We start from the raw sequence: 14,776 nt of genomic DNA, 5'->3' as shown, positions 1-14,776 counted from the left end.
TCTTATTATGTTCTTTCTTTGTCGCTTTGCAGCATTGTCTGGGAAGTGGTGGTGCACTCAGGCTCCAGTATGTTGGAAAGAGTAGTTTGGAATTGCCCTATTGTTAGTTGTCTGATGACTTTATGGCTCATGCCCCCGGACTGTCTCACATTTAGCATTCATGCTCGCTGTGTCTGAAAATGCATTTGGTTTTCCAGTTTTGTTTGTGTTCCGTGTTAAATGCTTTCTATTTTGCGATTCGCTCAATACATTACGAATTAACAGGGTTTCTGAGGTAACTTCCAGCTGCAAAAATGCTCAACTGAGAATCTGGGAAACTTTAACGGAGTATGGTCAGTCTGAGCAAAAGTAAGGATGTCGTTCGTTTCTGCAGTGTTTCACAATACTACCTTTCCCGTGAGCAGTCGAACAGACTAAATGATTTTGCGACGGTAAGCTCCGCAAAAACGTAATTCTTTAAAGCAGGTGTGAGCAACACAACGTTATTGGGGTACACCACGTGGAAACAGATACTTCGGTGTATCACGTCCATGCTCAGCACATAGCCAAATTTAAACAAGTCCCCATTCAACAACGAGCTCATGGAAACAGAAAGGTGAAAGGTAGAATGGCTTCAGGTTTCAGTGATGCCACTGAGCCCCAGCAGGGACGGCAGATGCCTGTTCCTGTAGTGTAGTGGTCATCACGTTCGCCTCACGCGCGAAAGGTCCCCAGTTCGAAACTGGGCAGAAACAGCTTTGTCCTTCGACTGCAGCCTTTTTTCATGGACAAGAACTGAGCTTACTTGCTTGCTTTCCCATCTGCAAACCTGCCTTCGAGTTTGCTTAAACAAATCTGCTCTCGTAGTGAAATGCAATGCAGTTCCATTTACTAACAGTGCAAAGCATTGTAAAGTTTTTCTCCAACCTGGTTCTGATCATATGCAATTCTGTTTGAGAGTGTAGTTACCCCCTTCTGATCCTTCCACGAAAAGCATTACCGCATTTGCATTCCTTGCGCAGCGGCCCGGTTCAAAGATAGGGAAGAAGCCGATGCGCTGGTGTCACAATGCACCACGGATTCCTGAACTAATCTGTCTGTCAAATGTATCCCAAAGTCGTCTCTGAAAGACCTCATTTGGAAGGTGTCTGTCGTTATTCAACGTGCGAGAATTGGCACCAGAGATCCTGAATCATGTTTTGGAGCAGTTCGCAGGTTGGTGGCTTATTCAATCAGCAACAGCAATGAAAGAAATTACACTCTCAGAGGAACCTCTGGACCTGTGCTTTCATAGCGTCGCTAGTATTAAGGTGCGCCCCGAGATCTAAGCCACGTTGGAACTGAAACGGAGGAATCGACAGAGAGACTACAGAATGACATCGCATCCATTTGGTTTTCTTGAAATCACTGACGAGCAGGAAAATGTAAACGGGAGGGCGACTGGGGAAGTGTGGCAGTTGCAGCTCTGGTGAAACTCCTTCTTTGTGATTCACTCAGCAACCAGACACGTGAAGGTGAATCAGGCGTGAGAGCTCTTCACATCGTGAACAAAAAGCAATCAAGGGCAGTCAGCACCTCTTCCGGAGTGGGGGTGGGGTGAGGTAATTACCTTTTGACTTCTGTTACTATGTTGAGAAACTGCCTTTTAGATTGAGGTGAAAAGAAACTGCATTTCTAAAAAGCACCATGGAATTTGTTAAACTCTATTGAGACGCTTCTCATCGATTCCCACACAGGTTTCCGACTCAGTTGTATCCATGAGGCTCATGTCCAGGTGTGAACATCTCTGCAGCAAATTGCACGGTGAAGGTAAAAGGCAAGGAAAGTGGCATCTCGAACCGGCCCCGAGGTCAGACCTTCCTCACGATGCAATCTGTCGTTCTCGGATTGGAATGCGACCTCCGGTTTTAGGGTGGAACTTTCTTTGGGAACCTTATTCTGCAAGACAGACACAGTGACTGAAACTATGCTGCACGTATGATTTGGGACACGGCCTGCTCAGCTTTGTGCATTTTCCCTGTAGTCCGGTGTGTTTCATGTTCCGTGTAAACGTGAAAGTTGTCCTGTTTCGAGCAATGGGTGAAATCATTTAGCAAAGCAAGAATCCGAATTGCAGTCATGTCAAGCAGCTGATGGTAATTTGACCCAATCATAACCGATCCTATATTCTCACGCACTCACAGATACATTTGTAGCTGAATCCAGTCTGAGAAGATAGACTCAGCTTACCAGTGATTTTTGTCTGTATTGATGGGCTGTCATTATCTGCTGAGAAATTGATATTGTAGACGGGCACATCCGAGCTGCTGTGCGAGTCGGTGAGGGATCATCGAACCCTTTTCACGTGGGTTTGCATCTGTTGTTATGCAGGAGCACAATTGGAATTGCAAGAAAATAGCGTGGCGGGCGTGTTGGTAGTGTGGCCGAGCGGTCTAAGGCGCTGGATTAAGGCTCCAGTCTCAACAGAGGCGTGGGTTGGAATCCCTCCGCTGCCATTTCCTCTGAACAGCTCCATCGGCACCGCTTGTTAAAATGCTGTTTCGATCCCTGCGGCATTTCTGCTTAAAACAGAAGAAAAATGGGTTTGCTTCCCGGGGAATTGACTGCGGTGTGGGAAAGTGCCGAATTTTCCAAAGTGCCTGTTCTGTCGTGATCGTGTTCGCCTCCCGCGGGGAAAATCGCAAGCAGCTCTACTGTTGCTTTCAGTTCCAGGCAAGTTGAGCTTTTACTGGAACCGAATGGAGACTGTTATTTCATCGCTGTTGCGAAACAGAGTCCTACCGTGACTCGACTCGCCGTCATTCGGTTTTCTGGCCAATGAGAAAATCGTTCCAATCTATTTCGATGTCATATGTTATTGAATTTCTCCCACTTTCTTCATTTCCGTCCTGGAGACATCGGAAGGGAAAGGTAATCTAATCGAGACTGCGATTGGTGAAATTCACTTTTTATGGCCCATTCTTATTATGTTCTTTCTTTGTCGCTTTGCAGCATTGTCTGGGAAGTGGTGGTGCACTCAGGCTCCAGTATGTTTGAAAGAGTAGTTTGGAAATGCCCCGTTGTTAGTTGTGTGATTACTTTATGGCTCATGCCCCCGGACTGTCTCACATTTAGCATTCATGCTCGCTGTGTCTGAAAATGCATTTGGTTTTCCAGTTTTGTTTGTGTTTCGTGTTAAATGTTTTCTGTTTTGCGATTCGCTCAATACATTACGAATTAACAGGGTTTCTGAGGTAACTTCCAGCTGCAAAAATCCTCAACTGAGAATCTGGGAAACTTTCACGGAGTATGGTCAGTCGGAGCATAAGTAAGGATGTCGTTCGTTTCTGCAGTGTTTAACAATACTACCTTTCCCGTGAGCAGTCGAACAGACTAAATGATTTTGCGACGGTAAGCTCCGCAAAAACGTAATTCTTTAAAGCAGGTGTGAGCAACACAACGTTATTGGGGTACACCACGTGGAAACAGATACTTCGGTGTATCACGTCCATGCTCAGCACATAGCCAAATTTAAACAAGTCCCCATTCAACAATGAGCTCATGGAAACAGAAAGGTGAAAGGTGGAATGGCTTCAGGTTACAGTGATGCCACTGAGCCGCAGCAGGGACGGCAGAGGCCTGTTTCTGTAGTGTAGTGGTCATCACGTTCGCCTCACACGCGAAAGGGTCCCCAGTTCGAAACTGGGCAGAAACTGCTTTGTTCTTCAACTGCAGCCTTTTACATGGACAAGAACGGATCTGACTTGCTTGCTTTCCCATCTGCAAACCTGCCTTCGAGTTTGCTTAAACAAATCTGCTCTCGTCGTGAAATGCAATGCAGTTCCATTTACTAACAGTGCAAAGCATTGTAAAGTTTTTCTCCTACCTGGTTCTGATCATATGCCGTTCTGTTTGAGAGTGTAGTTACCCCCTTCTGATCCTTCCACGAAAAGCATTACCGCATTTGCATTCCTTGCGCAGGCGGCCCGGTTCAAAGATAGGGAAGAAGCTGATGCGCTGGTGTCACAATGCACCACGGATTCCTGAACTAATCTGTCCGTCAAATGTATCCCAAAGTCGTCTCTGAAAGACCTCATTTGGAAGGTGTCTGTCGTTATTCAACGTGCGAGAATTGGCACCAGAGGTCCTGAATCATGTTTTGGAGCAGTTCGCAGGTTGGTGGCTCATTCAATCAGCAACAGCAATGAAAGAAATTACACTCTCAGAGGAACCTCTGGACCTGTGCTTTCATAGCGTCGCTAGTATTAAGGTGCGCCCCGAGATCTAAGCCACGTTGGAACTGAAACGGAGGAATCGACAGAGAGACTACAGAATGACATCGCATCCATTTGGTTTTCTTGAAATCACTGACGAGCAGGAAAATGTAAACGGGAGGGCGACTGGGGAAGTGTGGCAGTTATTCAACGTGCGAGAATTGGCACCAGAGATCCTGAATCATGTTTTGGAGCAGTTCGCACGTTGGTGGCTCATTCAAACAGCAACAGCAATGAACGAAATTACACTCTCAGAGGGACCTTTGGACTTTCACCAGAGCTGCAACTTCCTCACCTCCCCACTCGCCCTCGCCGTTTACATTTTCCTGCTCGTCAGTGATTTAAAGAAATCCAAATGGATGCGATGTCATTCTAGCCTGTTTGTAGATTCCTCCGTTTCCGTTCCAACATGTCTTATATCTCGGCCTGCACCGTAATACTCGTGACGCCACGAAAGCACCCCTGCTACCTCAATGCTATAACAGGCCATTTGTTTGAATAAAATGATCCTCCAAAGAGTAACCCACCCAAACACTTTTTCCGATCATATTTCTTCACATTTACTGCTGACTAACACACATATCCCTGAACACGATGTGCGATTTAGCATGGCCAGCTCACCTAACCTGCACATGTTTGGATTGTGGGAGGACACGACAGCAAAGTCACATCGATTTGGGGAGAACGTGCAAAGTCCCCACAGTCACCCGAGGAGAGAATCAAACCAATGTCCCTGGCAATGTGAGACAGCATTGCTAACCACTGAGGTACCATGTAATCTTATGCAATAAGTAAAATCAGTGAAAGATAAGAAAAAAACAAGTTTCAAATGAACACTCTCCGGCATTGTCAAAGCATGTCAATCTTGCATTCAACACGAATAGGTGTATGGAAATCAATAAAAAAACAAAATCCCGGCAATTCACGAATAAACAATAATTAAAAGTTTAATTTGATCAAAGGTCATAACAATGTTTCGATGAATTGCAATTTTTAATGACAAATGTAGGTAATTAGCTGACTAATGTATAATTGGAAGTGGCATATATTTACTTAATGCCGAAGAAAGCGACTTGTTTTCCCCTTGTTACACAGCAGCATAACAATGTGTGTGTGTGTGTGTGTGTGTGTGTGTGTGTGTGTGTGTGTGTGTGTGTGTTCGAAATGTTTGAATCAAGCTCTTTCTCACAAAATAACTGATGACTTACGATCACTAAGCCTGGTCACCTTTAAAACCACAACATTGTCAAATATTTTCCAGGAATTTACAACCAGAAGAACTAGTTAACTTCTTTTCATAGGAATCCAAACAGAATAAGTAGCGGACACTGTGAATTAGTTGAGTCAATGCAAGAATTCAACTGAAGACAACATCCCTTCTTTCCAAAATGTTCAAAATTTTAAAAAATCAAAATTTATTGCCATTGTTGAATGAAAGAATAGAGATGCTAATTCTTTTTCATTTGATTTTGTTGCATGAAACATCCGTAAGCCGTATTATGATTACAAGCATAATAAAGGTGAGCATTGAAGTCAAATATAATTAATTGAATTCAACGATGTTTCAACAGGCAAAATAAAAATTGATATTTACAATGATTGAGAGATTGTGCACTGCAATATCTTTGCAGTGGTTCATGTACTGTGCCGTAAATCCACATTTGCGCAACCTACTAGATTGAATAATTATTATTTTTATTCTAAATCAGCAACAATTTAATTATCAAAGTCTGTCAATGCATTAAAGAATAATGAATAATCTCTTTTTGCAAGTGATTGCGCAACGTCTGGAAATGAACTGGAATTAATTCAGTTAAAAGTAATTACATTTCCCTGAATTTTAAGACTGAGATTACCGTGATCATTCAAATGAGCAAACATCAGATATTTGCAATGACGTTGGATGGGATGTCATTGGTTTCTTTGTGGGGTAGGTGACCTGAGAAATAAAGGCATTTTCATACTGTACTATTAGTACTCAGAAATAATGGATTAAATCTAAATGTGAATCTCATTATACTTGTTCAAAAGACTTATTTATAAATAATTGTGCCATTACTGTAATGGCAATGACTTGATAATAAATGCTGTATTTTGAAGAATTAAAATGATACAATATTTCAAAAGCACTTTGCTGTGATGTTGATTGGATATTTATTAAGATCAGTAAACCGAGGCATAAAACATAGTACCGAGCTTTATGGATTGAAGAAAAATGAGCCATTCAGTGATTATTGCGTAAAATTCTTCTTTTTTTAAGTAAAAAATGTACCTAATACAAGAATTGTGAATTTCCATACACCGGATTCCTTGTAGAGATATGATCCATCAATTTATATGATCAATATTATGATCAATGTTGAAAGATTTGTGTCAGAATTAGGAAGAGAATTCGTAAGTCATGAAAGTGAGCTTGAAACTGAACGATGTAGTCAATGACATGTGGCGTTTATGCGATTTTAATAATATTGTCATTTTTGGACAATGATGAATAATGTTGGAATAGAAATGCCAAAAAAATCAACATGGTCAAAGCAGTTCTTTTCTTACAATGAAATGAAAACAATAATTATTTTGTAGCACGCATGATTTGAAATAGCAGTTTTTTTAATATGACATATACAGTGAAGACTAACCCTTTTTCAAAAATGTAGGAACTTCACGAATTTAAAATGCAGTATTTGTTCAATTTGTAATAAAATGGTTATAATTTGAATTGTCTCTTGTAAACACACAACAAAAAAGGAGCTTAAAGATTGTTAGATTGACATAAATTTGCTTCCCAACGTTATTGTAGTATCCTCAACATCTGTGATAAAGTAGAATTATTGGTTTAAACAATATAAATCAACATTAACGACTGAACTGAAATATAACACATCAATTGCATTAACTGCATAGAATAGTAAATAAATGATTACTGTTGTCATTTGTCCCAGGAACAATAAGACACTTACTCAGGTTATTCCACTGAATAGTAATCAGCTGATGATGAATATCTTTGTGTCGCTTTATGTGCACTGTTTTGTGTGAACATTGATTTCAATAAATTTAGATATTTACATGAATTAGGAACAGGCTGATAACTGGGTGTGAAAGATCTTATTTAAGATTAGACAATTTTTAGTATTCACTAGGTTTGCTGAACAAAACACAGTTAAGTCATCATGCAATAAACTGGATTAGAGAGAAATATGCAAAATTCAATTTCAAATGGATGCACTCGGATATATTCACAACATTTCAATCTTACATTCAATATAAATAGATGAGTGGAAAACTAAAAACAAATTTAAGACAACTCAAACAGATCAATAACTAAAAATTGATATATAGTAGGAAGTGGCATTTGTTTATTTAACTGAAGAAGAACTTGATTTTTTTTCTCGTTTTTACACCTTTGAAGCATCAAGTTCTATATGCAGTCTGAACTCAGCTCTTCAGAACAAAAGAAAATCAAGGAATATCTGTACTTTGCATATTTCATCTTTGTGAGTGCAACATTATTAAATATTTTGCAAAGAATATTGATTGAGTGGAATTAGATACATTCTGTTATTCGTGGACTGAAGAAAATATATAGCAGATATTGTGATTATTGGAATGAACAACAAATGAAAACATATCTAATGTTGAATTGAAAGGCAATTCATTCGATTCTTAGATATTTTCTTATCAACATTCAGAGCTGCTCTGGCACAGCTCTGTGCAAGGTGGGAATTGAAATTGTACCCTCTGGTCTGGTAACAGAGACACGACCAGAGTGGCACAAGATTCCTTCATAACATTCCCAACCAGGCTGGGCAGGGCTGAAAACTAATCAGATGTTTATTGTGATAATTGGATTGGAATTAAATGGTTGGACACTGTGTGTAATCTACTTAAAATTCAGTAGCAATTTACTATAATGATGGGAGTTAACAAATGTCTTAATTAAACATGATTTTTATGATCACTTGGGGAACGACAGCTTGACAGGATGGTACGATTAGTGTGCATTATATATAAAAAATGAATTTAATTATTCTATATGGTCAGAAGTTTCTCATTTTCTGAAATGCAGATTAAAATGTTTTTGTTCGACACGTAAATTGGAACAAAATGATGAATTGGTCAGTCAATGTACCTATTCAGCTGAAGACAACTTTCATTCTTTCTGAAAATGTACGATTTCTAAGAAGTCACTATTTCCTGTGATTGTTTAATGAAAGAAGATAGATGCCAACCCTTTTTTGTATGCTTCAAAAAATTCATGGGGATTTGAATTATTTTGCACATGAAAAATATTCAATTTTTATTGTGATGAAAAACACAATAAATGTTAACATTAAAGTGATTTCCAATCAAATCAATTCAAAAGTGTTTCCAAGTTTAAACTGAAAAGCAATATTCAGAATGATTGAGTGATTGTACGTTGCAATGTCCTTGCATTAGTTATTGTATGGAAATATAGTTCCACATGTCCACCCCTTACCGAATTGAACAATTATTAGGTTTTGGCAACAAATCGATTTGAAATATTCTTTTAATGAATTTAAGAATAATGAGGTATCTCCTCTTACTATTCCACTGAGTAATGTTAAGAAACGAAGAGAAATATTGCAGTGTAAAATAACTGGTGTTCTCTGAATTTCAATGACTGAGAAGACTGTGATCTTTCAACTGAGCAAAAGTCAGATATTTACAAATGATGTTGCAATGGCAATTATTGCTCTTTTGTGGGTATATTGACCTGATCAAACAGGTTTTACTATTGTAGCACTCACACTAAGAAATATGGAAGGTATTAAAAGCACATTGTTCTTGTTATAAAGCCGAAGTTCAAGTATTGCGTAATTATTGTAATTGATCATTGTTTCTAAAATCCTGATAAATAAATTGACTTAATATTTTGAATGCACTTTGCTCTGATGTCGATTGTATATTCATTAAGATTAATAAACTGAAAATTAAGATATAAAGCTTGACTTTAATAATTAAAAAATCTCAGCAACAATTGAACATCGTTCAACTTTTTTTGGTCGGTTCATGTCTATTTTATTAATGTAACGTTTATCATGATAAATGTTTAGATAAATGTTAGAACTAGGAAAAAAATAATGAGGATAGGAAAGTGAGTATTATTATGAACTAAACATCGAGTTAAGACATTTGGTACAGGAAGTCATTTTGTCGCAAAAAACTAATAATTCTGTGATTATTGATCATTGCCACCTACTGTTGGAAGAAAATAAAACTATCTCAAAATGAAACTAAAATAAATATCATTTTGGAGGTCACATGATTTGAAAAACGGACATTGTCACTTAATGTGACATTTTAGCTGAAGAATCGTTCTTCCCCCCTCCCCCCGCCACCCCCATGTGTAGTCCTTTCAATAATTTAAAATTTAGCTTAAGTTGAACTAAATAACAAATGGATATTCCTCCATTATTTTCTTGCACACAAAAAATAAAAAAAAATAAGATGAAAATGATATCGCTCTGCAAGGAATAGTTCCACAGATAATAAGTGTTTATATTGAATTAAAATGTCACCATAGCTGTAGGAGTGATTTCCCCTGACAGGGAATGAAGACTGAGGAGATAGGCCGAACTCAGGCAAGTGGAAGATGTTTACTCATGCTGCAATCAGTTAATGCAGGGATCATCCCCCGAGGCAAATCTAGGAAGGGAGATCCATGACACACTGTAACGTGTACAGTAAAAAACAGTATTTTTACACACCTTCTGTATTACAATGTCCACATGCAATGTAGTTACAGTCCTTCCCTCATTATACAGACACCCGATCCTGTAGAACAACTAATCTTGGATGAACATCGCTATGGATAGCCCGAGCTTCCTATTGCTTCATGGTGTTTTACAGGTGGTATAATCTCCAGGCCTTGGGATCTCTCTGTGCATTTTATTTCCTCAGATTACAAAATTAATTGTTGCAGTCCTTTGGGCCTCTCACTCTGTCTTATTTGCGATTCTCAAGAATATGTAATAAGAAACTTTTTAAATGTTTTGAGCAACGTTAGTGGGCGGCATGGTGGCACAGTATTTAGCACTGCTGCCTCACAGCGCCAGAGACCCGGGTTCAATATCCCGCCTCAGGCGACTGACTGTGTGGAGTTTGCACATTCTCCCCGTGTCTGCGTGGGTCTCCCCCGGGTGGTCTGGTTTCCTCCCACATTCCAAAGATGTGCAGGCCAGGTGAATTGGCCATACTAAATTGCCCATAGTGTTACCTAAGGGGTAGATGCAGGGGTATGGGTGGGTTGTGCCTCAGCGTGGCGGTGTGGGCTTGTTGGGCCGAAGGGCCTGTTTCCACACTGAAAGTTATCTATCTATTCTCCAAAAAAAAGTAACTATTTCTGGCAATCAAACCCTGTCTATTTCCCTGATAGCCGCTGTGGAAGTTAGCTGGGCTCTATCCTGCAGCTGGTGTTTATTCATTCACTGGGAAAATTAATCTTTCATTAATGAAAGTCAGGGTTGGTCATTTTTCTGTATGCCTGCATTCTCTTATCACTATCTGGTGTATGACTGTCTGGAATGGCATACTTATGGACTTGGAGTAGGATTGTACAAAATGTTCTTTTTTAACTGAAGACTGAAACAGATTGTTCGTCTTATTTATCTCCCCTCCACCATTTTGTGTTTTACTTCCAAGGCAGGCTGCTCGGGGCTTCCCTACGGCAGCAAATCTACAAGGATTTCAGCACTAAAATAAAAATTATCATTCGCTACCATTAGGAAACAGTACCATGCAATAGGTTTACGTCACTGAGACTTAATTCCACACTTAAAGCCGACTATACTGGATTTGATCAATGATTACATATTAGATATAAGTAACAATTAGTGTTAAAACTAGTCACGGTAAATTTAAAATGATTATAAATGTCATATTACAATCCGTCACATGTAGAATTGAACATTAATTATTGGAGTCTAAAACAATCAGACGTATCTTCATTTGTAAGGCGAATATGAATCCAATGATTTCTGTGAACATTCAAATGAGAAGGTATCAGATATTTCCTGTCAGTGTTGGATGAGGAATCATTGCTTGGTTTGTGGTTGTGTTGACCTGGAATAAAAGATAATTTTTTCTTTGTAAAATTGGCACTACAAAATAATGATTAAATTGAAATGTGAATCTCACGATATTTGTTACAAAACCTAACTTGAATTACTGTGTGATTGTTGGACTAACAATGAATTGGTAATCTATTTTAGAACACTGACACATTAAGTGATTTAATATTCCCAAACGGGTTTGCTGTGATATCGATTACATAATAATTAGTATCAGTGAACTGAGAGTTCGAATGCTGGCATGATGTTTTGGAAAATATTTTCGATATGCATTGATTATTGATCATTCAATATTCTCAGATAAAACTGCAATCTGTAATTGCTGTCTCAGCTTTTCTTCTGTAGAAATACAATATACAATCCATGCAACTTTTCATGTCATCAATATTCATACATTTGTGTCGACATTACAAAGAAAATAAATCGACAAGGAACATGGGTATCATAGCAAAAAACAGTCAACAACATTTATAGAGGAAATTTTTAAACATTGTCTCTGAGTGAATACATAAAAAGGTTTAATGGGAATCTGTTGCAATGTATTGAGCCGCATTTACATTTTTAGCACGATGATTGGGGGAACCTATCAGAAAACTCGCCTATATTTAGGAATTCCTTTATCTCAAAACATGTTACTATCAGCATCCTTAGTCGTAAGTGAAGTCTATTTAATGGTGTGGGAATGATGTGTGTATATGATAAGAAGGAATCTCCTGCATATATTTGGGATGGTGTGAAAGCGTGATGTTTGTTGTGGTTATTCATCTTGAGAACAATACAATACTGACAAAAGATTTTGCACTGAACAGTAATTAGGTGGCCTTGAATACCATCGTGTGGCTTTATGTGCAGTGAGTAATTTATTTGAGAGCTTTGAGATATTTTCCATGATTTGTAAAATGACTAATAATTTTGTGACAAACATCCACATGTGGTCATGAGCTGGATTCAAAGAATCCAATGTGTTGGTGTGAAAACCCTTCATTATTGACATTTCCAAGCGAGGTGTATAATGCTCAGGCACTGGCTGGAAGCCAAGGTGTAAGAAAATCTGATTCACTCTGGAGCTGATTGATTCTAACTGCTTTTTGATTGAGGTTGATTGATTTTGTATTTGTCCCGATTTCTCTGCCTGTCGGTGAATTTAGAACATCCAATTTCTGTCCAAGGGTCACTTCACATCACTGGAGATTTAAAATATAATTCACATATTGTGATAACAATGAATTTTCAATTAAAGTTTGTGTTTTAACTAACAAAACGATTTGTTGTTTTCCGGGAATTTACACTGACATTGATTAGATATTTATTAAGATAGATAAACTGAGAATTATCATCTAGTTGCAGGATTGTTGAATTGTTCAACCACAGACTTAAGGGTTTTATTTTGGGAATGATTTGGAGGCGCCAGTGTTGGACTGGGCTGTACAAAGTTAAAAATCAAACACCAGCAGTTTATTAACCAATATGTTTATTTTGAAGAACTAGCTTTCAGAAGAACCAGCGTTCATCAGCTGTTTGAAGGAGCAGCGCTCCAAAAGCCAGTGCTTCCAAATAAGCATGTTGGACTATAGCCTGGTGTTGTCCGATTTTTAACTTTGATTTTTGGAAGGAATATTTTCTTTATTCAAATGTACAGGCTGTTCAAGAACTCTATCGCGCCTTTCGTGATTTTCTTTTAGATTTTCTCATGTCTAATTCACACAATTTTCACTGTAATCAGTATTTCAAAAATCCATGAGATCTAAGACGAAGCGAGGACCAATTAATGAGTACTTCCATGAATGGAAAGCACAATAAATTCACTTTGCAGAGGCAAGATTCAAATGTTATCTGAATAAGCAAATAAACATTTTGAATGGAAAATATCTGAAAATGTTTACATTCAAATTTGAATGAAGTCAAATTACTTCTTTTTGAAATACATGGCCTGAAAACCTGTTTGAAAACATGAACAAATCAAGACTATCAACATGTTCTGGATTTGGTTCTGGGTAACGAACCAGGCCAGGTATTAGAACTAGAGGTAGGTGAGCACTTTGGGGACAGTGACCACAATTCGGTGATTTTTACTCTCGTGATGGAGAGGGATAAGTGTGTACTACAGGGCAAGAGTTATAGCTGGGGGCAGGGAAATTATGATGCGTTGAGGCATGACTTAGGATGTGTGGATTGGAAAAGTAGATTCCAAGGCAAGAGCGTAATTGATATGTGGAACTTGTTCAAGGAGCAACTATTGAGTGTCCTTGATAAGTACGTACCTATCAGGCAGGGAGGAAAGGGTCGTGTGAGGGAGCCGTGGTTTAATAAGGAGTTGGAATCCCTTGTTAAACGGAAGAGGGCGGCCTTTGTAAAGATGAGGCGTGAAGGTTCAATAGGGGCAATTGAGAGTTATAAGGTAGCCCGGAAGGACCTGAAGAGAGAGCTAAGAGCAGCAAGGAGGGGACATGAAAGGTCCTTAGTTGGTAGGATTAGGGAAAACCCTAAGGCTTTCTATAGGTATGTTAGGAATAAAAGAATGACTAGGGAAGGAATAGGTCCAATCAAGGATAGTAATGGGAAGTTGCGTGTGGAGGCTGAAGAGATTGGGGAGGCGCTGAATGAATACTTTTCGTCAGTATTCACTCAGGAACAGGACATTGTTGTCGATATAAATACTGAGGCACGAATAGGTAGAATGGATGGCTTTGAGATATGTAGAGAAGAGGTGTTGGAAATTCTGGCAAGGGTGAAAATAGATAAGTCCCCTGGGCCTGATGGTCTTTATCCTAGGATTCTCTGGGAAGCAAGGGAGGAGATTGCAGAGCCATTGGCCTTGATTTTTGTGTCCTCTTTGTCGACAGGAGTAGTGCCAGAGGACTGGAGGCTAGCAAACGTGGTTCCCTTGTTCAAGAAGGGGAGTAGGGATAATCCTGGTAACTATAGGCCAGTGAGTCTCACTTCTGTTGTGGGCAAAGTCTTAGAGAGAATTGTATGGGATAGGATTTATGCACATCTGGATAAGAGTGATGTGATCAAGGATAGTCAGCATGGTTTTGTGAAGGGCAGGTCGTGCCTCACAAACCTTATTGAATTCTTTGAGAAGGTGACTAAGGAGGTAGATGAGGGGAAAGCGGTAGATGTGGTATATATGGATTTTAGTAAGGCGTTTGATAAGGTCCCCCATGGTAGGCTACTGCAGAAAATACAGAGATATGGCATTGAAGGTGAGTTGGAGGTTTGGATTAGGAATTGGCTCTCTGGAAGAAGACAGAGGGTAGTAGTTGATGGCAAAGGTTCATCTTGGAGTGCCGTCACTAGTGGTGTTCCGCAAGGATCTGTTTTGGGACCATTGCTGTTTGTCATTTTTATAAATGACCTGGAGAAAGGGTTAGAAGGTTGGGTGAGCAAGTTTGCGGATGATACGAAAGTCGGAGGAGTTGTAGACAGTGAGGAAGGATATGGCAGGTTACAGCG

The 14,776-nt window shown here is 39.2% G+C and overlaps 2 non-coding genes across 2 annotated transcripts; both read left to right on the top strand.

Moving 5' to 3' along the window:
* Positions 1–661: 661 nt before the first annotated feature.
* Positions 662–734, top strand: trnav-cac (transfer RNA valine (anticodon CAC)). Its single transcript has one exon. It is a non-coding gene; the product is annotated as a tRNA-Val (tRNA).
* A 2,865-nt stretch (positions 735–3,599) lies between these two features.
* Positions 3,600–3,673, top strand: trnav-cac (transfer RNA valine (anticodon CAC)). The gene has a single exon. It is a non-coding gene; the product is annotated as a tRNA-Val (tRNA).
* Positions 3,674–14,776: the final 11,103 nt, after the last annotated feature.

The sequence above is a fragment of the Chiloscyllium punctatum genome, chromosome 28, assembly GCF_047496795.1.
Source record: "Chiloscyllium punctatum isolate Juve2018m chromosome 28, sChiPun1.3, whole genome shotgun sequence".
Taxonomy (NCBI): domain Eukaryota; kingdom Metazoa; phylum Chordata; class Chondrichthyes; order Orectolobiformes; family Hemiscylliidae; genus Chiloscyllium; species Chiloscyllium punctatum.
Note: the sequence above shows the minus strand (reverse complement) of the source record. Positions and strands in the feature narration are given on the sequence as shown.